Source organism: Chiloscyllium plagiosum, unplaced genomic scaffold, assembly GCF_037043375.1.
Source record: "Chiloscyllium plagiosum isolate Xiang-an unplaced genomic scaffold, Cpla_swu_hap1 HiC_scaffold_35, whole genome shotgun sequence".
Classification (NCBI taxonomy): domain Eukaryota; kingdom Metazoa; phylum Chordata; class Chondrichthyes; order Orectolobiformes; family Hemiscylliidae; genus Chiloscyllium; species Chiloscyllium plagiosum.
In genome coordinates this window covers 38,067,551-38,080,024 of record NW_028270173.1, presented here as the reverse complement: position 1 = coordinate 38,080,024, position 12,474 = coordinate 38,067,551, and the positions used below count along the sequence as shown (strand labels likewise).

Here is a 12,474-nt window from a genome sequence, read left to right as displayed (position 1 = left end):
GTCTCAGTGCATGCTGTCTCCTGGTCTCAGTGCACGCTATCTCCTGGTCTCAGTGCACGCTATCTCCTGGTCTCAGTGCACGCTGTCGCCTGGTCTCAGTGCACATTGACTCCTGACTCAGTGTACGTTGTCTCCTGGTCTCAGTGTACGTTGTCTCCTGGTCTCAGTGTACGTTGTCTCCTGGTCTCAGTGCACGCTGTCTCCTGGTCTCAGTGCACGCTGTCTCCTGGTCTCAGTGCACGCTATCTCCTGGTCTCAGTGCACGCTGTCGCCTGGTCTCAGTGCACATTGACTCCTGACTCAGTGTACGTTGTCTCCTGGTCTCAGTGTACGCAGTCTCCTGGTCTCAGTGTATGCAGTCTCCTGGTCTCAGTGCACACTGTCTCCTGGTTTCAGTGCATGCTGACTCCTGGTCTCAATGCATGCTGTCTCCTGGTCTCAGTGCATATTGTCTCCTGGTCTCAGTGTACGTTGTCTCCTGGTCTCAGTGTATGCTGTCACCTGGTCTCAGTGCACGCTGTCTCCTGGTCTCAGTGCACGCTGTCGCCTAGTCTCAGTGCATGTTGTCACCTGGTCTCAGTGTACGCTGTCTCCTGGTCTCAGTGCACGCTGTCTCCTGGTCTCAGTGTACACTGTCTCCTGGTCTCAGTGTAAGTTGTCTCCTGGTCTCAGTGTAAGTTGTCTCCTGGTCTCAGTGCACGCTGTCTCCTGGTCTCAGTGCATATTGTGTCCTGGTCTCAGTGCATATTGTCTCCTGGTCTCAGTGTACGCTGTCTCCTGGTCTCAGTGCATATTGTCTCCTGGTCTCAGTGCATGCTGTCACCTGGTCTCAGTGCACGCTGTCTCCTGGTCTCAGTACACGCTGTCTCCTGGTCACAGTGCACGCTATTTCCTGGTCTCAGTGGACATTGTCTCCTGGTCTCAGTGCATATTGTCTCTTGTCTCAGTGCACTCTGTCTCCTGGTCTCAGTGCCCGCTGTCTCCTGGTCTCAGTGCATATTGTCTCTTGTCTCAGTGCATGCTGTCTCCTGGTCTCAGTGTACGCTGTCTCCTGGTCTCAGTGCACGCTGTCTCCTGATCTCAGTGTACGCTGTCTCCTGGTCTCAGTGCACGCTGTCTCCTGATCTCAGGGCATATTGTCTCCGGGTCTCAGTGCACATTTTCTCCTGGTTTCAGTGCATATTGTCTCCAGGTCTCAGTGCACGCTGTCTCCTGGTCTCAGTGCAGGCTGTCTCCTGGACTCAGTGTAAGCTATCACCTGGTCTCAGTGTACATTGTCTCCTGTCTCAGTGCACGCTGTCTCCTGGTCTCAGTGCATATTGTCTCCTGGTCTCAGTGCATATTGTCTCCAGGTCTCAGTGCATATTGTCTCCTGTCTCAGTGCACATTTTCTCCTGGTTTCAGTGCATATTGTCTCCAGGTCTCAGTGCATATTGTCTCCTGGTCTCAGTGCTCGCTGTCTCCTGGTCTCAGTGCAGGCTGTCTCCTGGTCTCAGTGTAAGCTATCTCCTGGTCTCAGTGCATATTGTCTATTGTCTCAGTGCACGCTGTCTCCTGGTCTCAGTTTGCAGGCTGTCTCCTGGTCTCAGTGTATATTGTCTCCAGGTCTCAGTGCACGCTGTCTCCTGTCTCAGTGCATATTGTCTCCTGGTCTCAGTGTACGCTGTCTCCTGGTCTCAGTGCATATTGTCTCCTGGTCTCAGTGCATATTGTCTCCTGGTCTCAGTGCATGCTGTCCCCTAGTCTCAGTGCAATCTGTCTCCTGGTGTCAGTGCATATTTTCTCCTGGTCTCAAAGCATATTCTCTCCTGGTCTCAGTGTCCGCTGTCTCCTGGTCTCAGTGCACGCTGTCTCCTGGTCTCAGTGCATATTGTCTCCTGGTCTCAGTGCACGCTGTCTCCTGGTCTCAGTGCATATTGTCTCCTGGTCTCAGTGCACGCTGTCTCCTGGTCTCAGTGCATATTGTCTCCTGATCTCAGGGCATATTGTCTCCGGGTCTCAGTGCACATTTTCTCCTGGTTTCAGTGCACGCTGTCTCCTGGTCTCAGTGCAAGCTGTCTCCTGGTCTCAGTGTAAGCTATCTCCTGGTCTCAGTGCATATTGTCTCCTGGTCTCAGTGCACGCTGTCTCCTGGTCTCAGTGCATATTGTCTCCTGGTCTCAGTGCATATTGTCTCCAGGTCTCAGTGCATATTGTCTCCTGTCTCAGTGCACATTTTCTCCTGGTTTCAGTGCATATTGTCTCCAGGTCTCAGTGCATATTGTCTCCTGGCCACAGTGCATGCTGACTCCTGGTCTCAGTGCAGGCTGTCTCCTGGTCTCAGTGTAAGCTATCTCCTGGTCTCAGTGCATATTGTCTTCTGTCTCAGTGCACGCTGTCTCCTGGTCTCAGTGCAGGCTGTCTCCTGGTCTCAGTGCATTTTGTCTCCAGGTCTCAGTGCATATTGTCTCCTGGTCTCAGTGTACGCTATCTCCTGGTCTCAGTGCACGCTGTCTCCTGGTCTCAGTGTACGCTGTCTCCTGGTCTCAGTGTACGCTGTCTCCTGGTCTCAGTGCAGGCTGTCTCCTGGTCTCAGTGCATATTGTCTTCGGGTCTCAGTGCACACTGTCTCCTGGTATCAGTGCACGCTGTCTCCTGGTCTCAGTGCATATTGTCTCCTGGTCTCAGTACATATTGTCTCCTGGTCTCAGTGTACGCTGTCTCCTGGTCTCAGTGCATATTGTCTCCTGGTGTCAGTGCACACTGTCTCCTGGTATCAGTGCACGCTGTCTCCTGGTCTCAGTGCATATTGTCTCCGGGTCTCAGTGCACGCTGTCTCCTGGTCTCCATGTACTTTGTCTCCTGGTCTCAGTGCATATTGTCTCCTGGTGTCAGTGTACGCTGTCTCCTGGTCTCAGTGCACGCTGTCTCCTGGTCTCAGTGCACGCTGTCTCCTGGTCTCAGTGCATATTGTCTCCTGGTCTCAGTGCACGCTGTCTCCTGGTCTCAGTGCACGCTGTCTCCTGGTCTCAGTGCACGCTGTCTCCTGGTCTCAGGGCATATTGTCTCCTGGTCTCAGTGCATACTGTCTCCTGGTCTCAGTGCACGCTGTCTCCTGGTCTCAGTGCACGCTGTCTCCTGGTCTCAGTGCACGCTGTCTCCTGGTCTCAGTGCACGCTGTCTCCTGGTCTCAGTGCATATTGTCTCCTGGTCTCAGTGCATACTGTCTCCTGGTCTCAGTGCACGCTGTCTCCTGGTCTCAGTCACGCTGCCTCCGGGTCTCAGTGCATATTGTCTCCTGGTCTTAGTGCACGCTGTCTCCTGGTCTCAGTGCACGCTGCCTCCGGGTCTCAGTGCATATTGTCTCCTGGTCTCAGTGTGCGCTGTCTCCTGGGCTCAGTGAACGCTGTCGCCTGGTCTCAGTGCATATTGTCTCCTGGTCTCAGTGCATATTGTCTCCTGGTCTCAGTGCATATTGTCTCCTGGTCTCAGTGCATGCTGTCACCTGGTCTCAGTGCACGCTGTCTCCTGGTCTCAGTGCACGCTCTCTCCTGGTCTCAGTGTACGCAGTCTCCTGGTCTCAGTGCACGCTGTCACCTGGTCTCAGTGCCTTCTGTCTCCTGGTCTCAATGCATGCTGTCTCCTGGTCTCAGTGCACATTGTCTCCTGGTCTCAGTGTACGCTGTCTCCTGGTCTCAGTGCACGTTGTCTCCTGGTCTCAGTGCATATTGTCTCCTGGTCTCAGTGCACGCTGTCTCCTGGTCTCAGTGCATAATGTCTCCTGGTCTTAGTGCATGCTGTCTCCTGGTCTCAGTGCATATTGTCTCCTGGTCTCAGTGCATATTGTCTCCTGTCTCAGTGTACGCTGTCTCCTAGTCTCAGTGCACGCTGTCACCTGGTCTCAATGCACGCTGTCTCTTGGTCTTAGTGCACGCTGTCTCCTGGTCTCAGTGTACGTTGTCTCCTGGTCTCAGTGTACGTTGTCTCCTGGTCTCAGTGCCAGCTGTCTCCTGGTCTCAGTGCACATTGTCTGCTGGTCTCAGTGTATATTGTCACCGGGTCTGAGTGCACGCTGTCTCCTGGTCTCAGTGTTGTATTGTTTCCTGGTCTCAGTGCACGCTGTCTCCTGGTCACAGTGCATATTGTCTCCTGGTCTCAGTGCATATTATCTCCTGGTCTCAGTGCACGCTGTTTCCTGGTCTCAGTGCACGCTGTCTCCTAGTCTCAGTGCATATTGTCTCTGTCTCAGTGCATATTGTCTCCTGGTCTCAGTGCACGCTGTCTCCTGGTCTCAGTGCATATTGTCTCCTGGTCTCAGTGCACACTGTCTCCTGGTCTCAGCGCACGCTGTCTCCTGGTCTCAGTGCACGCTGTCTCCTGGTCTCAGTGGATATTGTCTCCTCGTCTCAGTGCACTCTGTCTCCTGGTCACAGTGCACGCTGTCTCCTGGTCTCAGTGCATATTGTCTCCTGGTCTCAGTGCACGCTGTCTCCTGGTCTCAGTGCATATTGTCTCCTGGTCTCAGTGCACGCTGTCTCCTGGTCTCAGTGGATATTGTCTCCTCGTCTCAGTGCACTCTGTCTCCTGGTCACAGTGCACGCTGTCTCCTAGTCTCAGTGCACGCTGTCTCCTGGTCTAAGTGCATATTGTCTCCTGGTCTCAGTGCACACTGTCTCCTGTTGTCAGTGCAGGCTGTCTCCTGGTCTCAGTGCAGGCTGTCTCCTGGTCTCAGTGCATATTGTCTCCGGGTCTCAGTGCACGCTGTCTCCTGGTCTCCATGTACTTTGTCTCCTGGTCTCAGTGCACACTGTCTCCTGTAATCCGTGCAGGCTGTCTCCTGGTCTCAGTGCAGGCTGTCTCCTGGTCTCAGTGCATATTGTCTCCTGGTCTCAGTGCACGCTGTCTCCTGGTCTCAGTGCATATTGTCTCCTGGTCTCAGTGCATATTGTCTCCTGGTCTCAGTGCATATTGTCTCCGGGTCTCAGTGCACGCTGTCTCCTGGTCTCCATGTACTTTGTCTCCTGGTCTCAGTGCATATTGTCTCCTGGTCTCAGTGCACGCTGTCTCCTGGTCTCAGTGCACGCTGTCTCCTGGTCTCAGTGCACGCTGTCTCCTGGTCTCAGTGCACGCTGTCTCCTGGTCTCAGTGCATATTGTCTCCTGGTCTCAGTGCACGCTGTCTCCTGGTCTCAGTGCACGCTGTCTCCTGGTCTCAGTGCACGCTGTCTCCTGGTCTCAGTGCACGCTGTCTCCTGGTCTCAGTGCATATTGTCTCCTGGTCTCAGTGCATACTGTCTCCTGGTCTCAGTGCACGCTGTCTCCTGGTCTCAGTGCACGCTGCCTCCGGGTCTCAGTGCATATTGTCTCCTGGTCTCAGTGTGCGCTGTCTCCTGGTCTCAGTGAACGCTGTCTCCTGGTCTCAGTGCACGCTGCCTCCGGGTCTCAGTGCATATTGTCTCCTGGTCTCAGTGTACGCTGTCACCTGGTCTCAGTGCACGCTGTCTCCTGGTCTCAGTGCACGCTATCTCCTGGTCTCAGTGTACGCAGTCTCCTGGTCTCAGTGCACGCTGTCTCCTGGTCTCAGTGCCTGCTGTCTCCTGGTCTCAGTGCACATTGTCTCCTGGTCTCAGTGTACGCTGTCTCCTGGTCTCAGTGTACGCTGTCACCTGGTCTCACTGCACGCTGTCTCCTGGTCTCAGTGCATAATGTCTCCTGGTCTTAGTGCATGCTGTCTCCTGGTCTCAGTGCATATTGTCTCCTGGTCTCAGTGCATATTGTCTCCTATCTCAGTGTACGCTGTCTCCTAGTCTCAGTGCACGCTGTCACCTGGTCTCAATGCACGTTGTCTCCTGGTCTCAGTGCCAGCTGTCTCCTGGTCTCAGTGCACATTGTCTGCTGGTCTCAGTGTATATTGTCACCGGGTCTGAGTGCACGCTGTCTCCTGGTCTCAGTGTTGTATTGTTTCCTGGTCTCAGTGTACGCTGTTTCCTGGTCTCAGTGCACGCTGTCTCCTAGTCTCAGTGCATATTGTCTCTGTCTCAGTGCATATTGTCTCCTGGTCTCAGCGCACGCTGTCTCCTGGTCTCAGTGCACGCTGTCTCCTGGTCTCACTGGATATTGTCTCCTCGTCTCAGTGCACTCTGTCTCCTGGTCACAGTGCACGCTGTCTCCTGGTCTCAGTGCATATTGTCTCCTGGTCTCAGTGCACGCTGTCTCCTTGTCTCAGTGCACGCTGTCTCCTGGTCTAAGTGCATATTGTCTCCTGGTCTCAGTGCACGCTGTCTCCTGGTCTCAGTGCACGCTGTCTCCTGGTCTCAGTGCACGCTGTCTCCTTGTCTCAGTGCACGCTGTCTCCTGGTCTAAGTGCATATTGTCTCCTGGTCTCAGTGCACGCTGTCTCCTGGTCTCAGTGCACGCTGTCTCCTGGTCTCAGTGCATATTGTCTCCTGGTCTCAGTGCACGCTGTCTCCTGGTCTCCGTGCACGCAGTGCATATTGTCTCCTGGTCTCAGTGCATATTGTCTCCTGATCTCAGTGCACGCTGTCACCTGGTCTCCGTGCACGCAGTGCATATTGTCTCCTGGTCTCAGTGCATATTGTCTCCTGGTCTCAGTGCACGCTGTCTCCTGGTCTCCGTGCACGCAGTGCATATTGTCTCCTGGTCTCAGTGCATATTGTCTCCTGATCTCAGTGCACGCTGTCTCCTGGTCTCCGTGCACGCAGTGCATATTGTCTCCTGGTCTCAGTGCATATTGTCTCCTGGTCTCAGCGCATGCTGTCTCTTGGTCTCAGTGCATGCTATCTCCTGGTCTTAGTGTACGCTGAATCCTGGTCTCAGTGCATATTGTCTCCTGGTCTTAGTGTACGTTTTCTCCTGGTCTCAGTGCATATTGTCTCCTGGTCTCAGTGCACGCTGTCTCCTGGTCTCAGTGCATATTGTCTCCTGGTCTCAGTGCATACTGTCTCCTGGTCTCAGTGCACGCTGTCTCCTGGTCTCAGTGCACGCTGCCTCCGGGTCTCAGTGCATATTGTCTCCTGGTCTCAGTGTGCGCTGTCTCCTGGTCTCAGTGAACGCTGTCTCCTGGTCTCAGTGCATATTGTCTCCTGGTCTCAGTGCATATTGTCTCCTGGTCTCAGTGCACGCTGTCTCCTGGTCTCAGTGCACGCTGCCTCCGGGTCTCAGTGCATATTGTCTCCTGGTCTCAGTGTACGCTGTCACCTGGTCTCAGTGCACGCTGTCTCCTGGTCTCAGTGCACGCTATCTCCTGGTCTCAGTGTACGCAGTCTCCTGGTCTCAGTGCACGCTGTCTCCTGGTCTCAGTGCCTGCTGTCTCCTGGTCTCAGTGCACATTGTCTCCTGGTCTCAGTGTACGCTGTCTCCTGGTCTCAGTGTACGCTGTCACCTGGTCTCACTGCACGCTGTCTCCTGGTCTCAGTGCATAATGTCTCCTGGTCTTAGTGCATGCTGTCTCCTGGTCTCAGTGCATATTGTCTCCTGGTCTCAGTGCATATTGTCTCCTATCTCAGTGTACGCTGTCTCCTAGTCTCAGTGCACGCTGTCACCTGGTCTCAATGCACGTTGTCTCCTGGTCTCAGTGCCAGCTGTCTCCTGGTCTCAGTGCACATTGTCTGCTGGTCTCAGTGTATATTGTCACCGGGTCTGAGTGCACGCTGTCTCCTGGTCTCAGTGTTGTATTGTTTCCTGGTCTCAGTGTACGCTGTTTCCTGGTCTCAGTGCACGCTGTCTCCTAGTCTCAGTGCATATTGTCTCTGTCTCAGTGCATATTGTCTCCTGGTCTCAGTGCACACTGTCTCCTGGTCTCAGCGCACGCTGTCTCCTGGTCTCAGTGCACGCTGTCTCCTGGTCTCACTGGATATTGTCTCCTCGTCTCAGTGCACTCTGTCTCCTGGTCACAGTGCACGCTGTCTCCTGGTCTCAGTGCATATTGTCTCCTGGTCTCAGTGCACGCTGTCTCCTTGTCTCAGTGCACGCTGTCTCCTGGTCTCAGTGCACGCTGTCTCCTGGTCTCAGTGCACGCTGTCTCCTGGTCTCAGTGCACGCTGTCTCCTGGTCTCAGTGCATATTGTCTCCTGATCTCAGTGCACGCTGTCTCCTGGTCTCCGTGCACGCAGTGCATATTGTCTCCTGGTCTCAGTGCATATTGTCTCCTGATCTCAGTGCACGCTGTCACCTGGTCTCCGTGCACGCAGTGCATATTGTCTCCTGGTCTCAGTGCATATTGTCTCCTGGTCTCAGCGCATGCTGTCTCTTGGTCTCAGTGCATGCTATCTCCTGGTCTTAGTGTACGCTGAATCCTGGTCTCAGTGCATATTGTCTCCTGGTCTTAGTGTACGTTTTCTCCTGGTCTCAGTGCATATTGTCTCCTGGTCTCAATGCATGCTGTCTCCTGGTCTCAGTGCACGCTGTCTCCTGGTCTCAGTGCATGCTGTCTCCTAGTCTCAGTGCATTTTGTCTCCTGGTCTCAGTGCTGGCTGTCTCTTGGTCTCAGTGCACGCTGTCTCCTGGTCTCAGTGTACACTGTCTCCTGGTCTCAGTGTACGCTTTCTCCTGGTCTCAGTGCATATTGTCTCCTGGTGTCAGTGCACGCTGTCTACTGGTCTCAGTGCATATTGTCTCCTGGTGTCAGTGCACGCTGTCTCCTGGTCTCAGTGCACGCTGTCCCCTAGTCTCAGTGCATATTGTCTCTTGGTCTCAGTGCACGCTGTCTCTTGGTCTCAGTGCACGCTGTCTCTTAGTCTCAGTGCACGCTGTCTCCTGGTCTCAGTGCATATTGTCTCCTGGTCTCAGTGCACGCTGTCTCCTGGTCTCAGTGCACGCTGTCTCCTGGTCTCAGTGCACGCTGTCTCCTAGTCTCAGTGCATATTGTCTCTTGGTCTCAGTGCACGCTTTCTCCTGGTCTCAGTGCATATTGTCTCCTGGTGTCACTGCACGCTGTCTCCTAGTCTCAGTGCATATTGTCTCCTGGTCTCAGTGCACGCTGTCTCCTGGTCTCAGTGCACGCTGTCTCCTGGTCTCAGTGCACGCTGTCTCCTGGTCTCAGTGCACGCTGTCTCCTGGTCTCAGTGCACGTTGTCTCCTGGTCTCAGTGTACGCTGTCTCCTGGTCTCAATGCACGCTGTCTCCTGGTCTCAGTGCACGCTGTCTCCTGGTCTCAGTGCATATTGTCTCCTGGTCTCAGAGCACGCTGTCTCCTGGTCTCAGTGCACGCTGTCTCCTGGTCTCAGTGCTGGCTGTCTCTTGGTCTCAGTGCACGCTGTCTCCTGGTCTCAGTGTACACTGTCTCCTGGTCTCAGTGTACGCTTTCTCCTGGTCTCAGTGCATATTGTCTCCTGGTGTCAGTGCACGCTGTCTCCTGGTCTCAGTGCACGCTGTCTACTGGTCTCAGTGCATATTGTCTCCTGGTGTCAGTGCACGCTGTCTCCTGGTCTCAGTGCACGCTGTCCCCTAGTCTCAGTGCATATTGTCTCTTGGTCTCAGTGCACGCTGTCTCCTGGTCTCAGTGCACGTTGTCTCCTGGTCTCAGTGTACGCTGTCTCCTGGTCTCAATGCACGCTGTCTCCTGGTCTCAGTGCATATTGTCTCCTGGTCTCAGTGCACGCTGTCTCCTGGTCTCAATGCACACTGTCTCCTGGTCTCAGTGCATATTGTCTCTTGGTCTCAGTGCACGCTGTCTCCTAGTCTCACTGCACGCTGTCTCCTGGTCTCAGTGCATGTTGTCTCCTGGTCTCAGTGCACGCTGTCTCCTGGTCTCAGTGCAAATTGTCTCTTGGTCTCAGTGCATATTGTCTCCTGGTCTCAGTGCACGCTGTCTCCTGGTCTCAGTGCACGCTGTCTTGTAGTCTCAGTGCATATTGTCTCCTGGTCTCAGTACTCGCTGTCTCTTGGTCTTAGTGCATATTGTCTCCTGGTCTCAGTGCACGCTGTTTCTTGGTCTCACTGCATGCTATTTCCTGGTATCAGTGGACATTGTATCCTGGGCTCAATGCATATTGTCTCCTGGTCTCAGTGCATATTGTCTCCGAGTGTCAGTGCACGCTGTCTCCTCGTCTCAGTGCACGCTGTCTCCTAGTCTCAGTGCACGCTGTCTCCTGGTCTCAGTGCATATTGTCTCCTGGTCTCAGTGCACGCTGTCTCCTAGTCTCAGTGCATATTGTCTCCTGGTCTCAGTGCATATTGTCTCCGAGTGTCAGTGCACGCTGTCTCCTCGTCTCAGTGCACGCTGTCTCCTAGTCTCAGTGCACGCTGTCTCTTGGTCTCAGTGCACGCTGTCTCCTGGTCTCAGTGTATGCTGTTTCCTGGTCTCAGTGTACGCTGTATCCTGGTCTCAGTGTACGCTTTCTCCTGGTCTCAGTGCACGCTGTCTCCTGGTCTCAGTGCACGCTGTCTTGTAGTCTCAGTGCACGCTGTCTCCTGGTCTCAGTGCACGCTGTTTCTTGGTCTCAGCGCACGATGTCTCCTGGTCTCAGCGCACGCTGTCTCCTGGTCTCAGTGCACGCTGTCTCCTGGTCTCACTGGATATTGTCCCCTCGTCTCAGTGCACTCTGTCTCCTGGTCACAGTGCACGCTGTCTCCATGTCTCAGTGCATATTGTCTCCTGGTCTCAGTGCACGCTGTCTCCTGGTCTCAGTGCACGCTGTTTCTTGGTCTCAGCGCACGATGTCTCCTGGTCTCAGCGCACGCTGTCTCCTGGTCTCAGTGCACGCTGTCTCCTGGTCTCACTGGATATTGTCCCCTCGTCTCAGTGCACTCTGTCTCCTGGTCACAGTGCACGCTGTCTCCTGGTCTCAGTGCATATTGTCTCCTGGTCTCAGTGCATGCTGTCTCCTGGTCTCAGTGCATATTGTCTCCTGGTCTCAGTGCATATTGTCTCCTGGTCTCAATGCACGCTGTCTCCTGGTCTCAGTGCATATTGTCTCCGAGTGTCAGTGCACGCGGTCTCCTGGACTCACTGCACGCTGTCTCCTGGTCTCAGTGCATATTGTCTCCTGGTGTCAGTGCACGCTGTCTCCTGGTCTCAGTGCACGCTGTCTCCTCGTCTCAGTGCACGCTGTCTCCTAGTCTCAGTGCACGCTGTCTCCTGGTCTCAGTGCATATTGTCTCCTGGTCTCAGTGCACGCTGTTTCCTGGTCTCAGTGCACGCTGTCTCCTCGTCTCAGTGCACGCTGTCTCCTAGTCTCAGTGCACGCTGTCTCCTGGTCTCAGTGCATATTGTCTCCTGGTCTCAGTGCACGCTGTCTCCTAGTCTCAGTGCATATTGTCTCCTGGTCTCAGTGCATATTGTCTCCGAGTGTCAGTGCACGCTGTCTCCTCGTCTCAGTGCACGCTGTCTCCTAGTCTCAGTGCACGCTGTCTCTTGGTCTCAGTGCACGCTGTCTCCTGGTCTCAGTGTATGCTGTTTCCTGGTCTCAGTGTACGCTGTATCCTGGTCTCAGTGTACGCTTTCTCCTGGTCTCAGTGCACGCTGTCTCCTGGTCTCAGTGCACGCTGTCTTGTAGTCTCAGTGCACGCTGTCTCCTGGTCTCAGTGCACGCTGTTTCTTGGTCTCAGCGCACGATGTCTCCTGGTCTCAGCGCACGCTGTCTCCTGGTCTCAGTGCACGCTGTCTCCTGGTCTCACTGGATATTGTCCCCTCGTCTCAGTGCACTCTGTCTCCTGGTCACAGTGCATGCTGTCTCCATGTCTCAGTGCATATTGTCTCCTGGTCTCAGTGCACGCTGTCTCCTGGTCTCAGTGCACGCTGTTTCTTGGTCTCAGCGCACGATGTCTCCTGGTCTCAGCGCACGCTGTCTCCTGGTCTCAGTGCACGCTGTCTCCTGGTCTCACTGGATATTGTCCCCTCGTCTCAGTGCACTCTGTCTCCTGGTCACAGTGCACGCTGTCTCCTGGTCTCAGTGCATATTGTCTCCTGGTCTCAGTGCATGCTGTCTCCTGGTCTCAGTGCATATTGTCTCCTGGTCTCAGTGCATATTGTCTCCTGGTCTCAATGCACGCTGTCTCCTGGTCTCAGTGCATATTGTCTCCGAGTGTCAGTGCACGCGGTCTCCTGGACTCACTGCACGCTGTCTCCTGGTCTCAGTGCATATTGTCTCCTGGTGTCAGTGCACGCTGTCTCCTGGTCTCAGTGCACGCTGTCTCCTCGTCTCAGTGCACGCTGTCTCCTAGTCTCAGTGCACGCTGTCTCCTGGTCTCAGTGCATATTGTCTCCTGGTCTCAGTGCACGCTGTTTCCTGGTCTCAGTGCACGCTGTCTCCTCGTCTCAGTGCACGCTGTCTCCTAGTCTCAGTGCACGCTGTCTCCTGGTCTCAGTGCATATTGTCTCCTGGTCTCAGTGCATATTGTCTCCTGGTCTCAGTGCTGGCTGTCTCTTGGTCTCAGTGCACGCTGTCTCCTGGTCTCTGTGTATGCTGTCTCCTGGTCTCAGTGTATGCTGTCTCCTGGTCTCAGTGTACGCTGTATCCTGGTCTCAGTGTACGCT

At 54.5% G+C, this 12,474-nt stretch overlaps 1 protein-coding gene across 6 annotated transcripts in view; it reads left to right on the top strand.

Moving 5' to 3' along the window:
• The window catches only part of LOC122541220 (collagen alpha-1(V) chain-like), a 386,777-nt gene that overhangs the window by 146,217 nt on the left and 228,086 nt on the right, over positions 1 to 12,474 (top strand). The window lies entirely within an intron of this gene.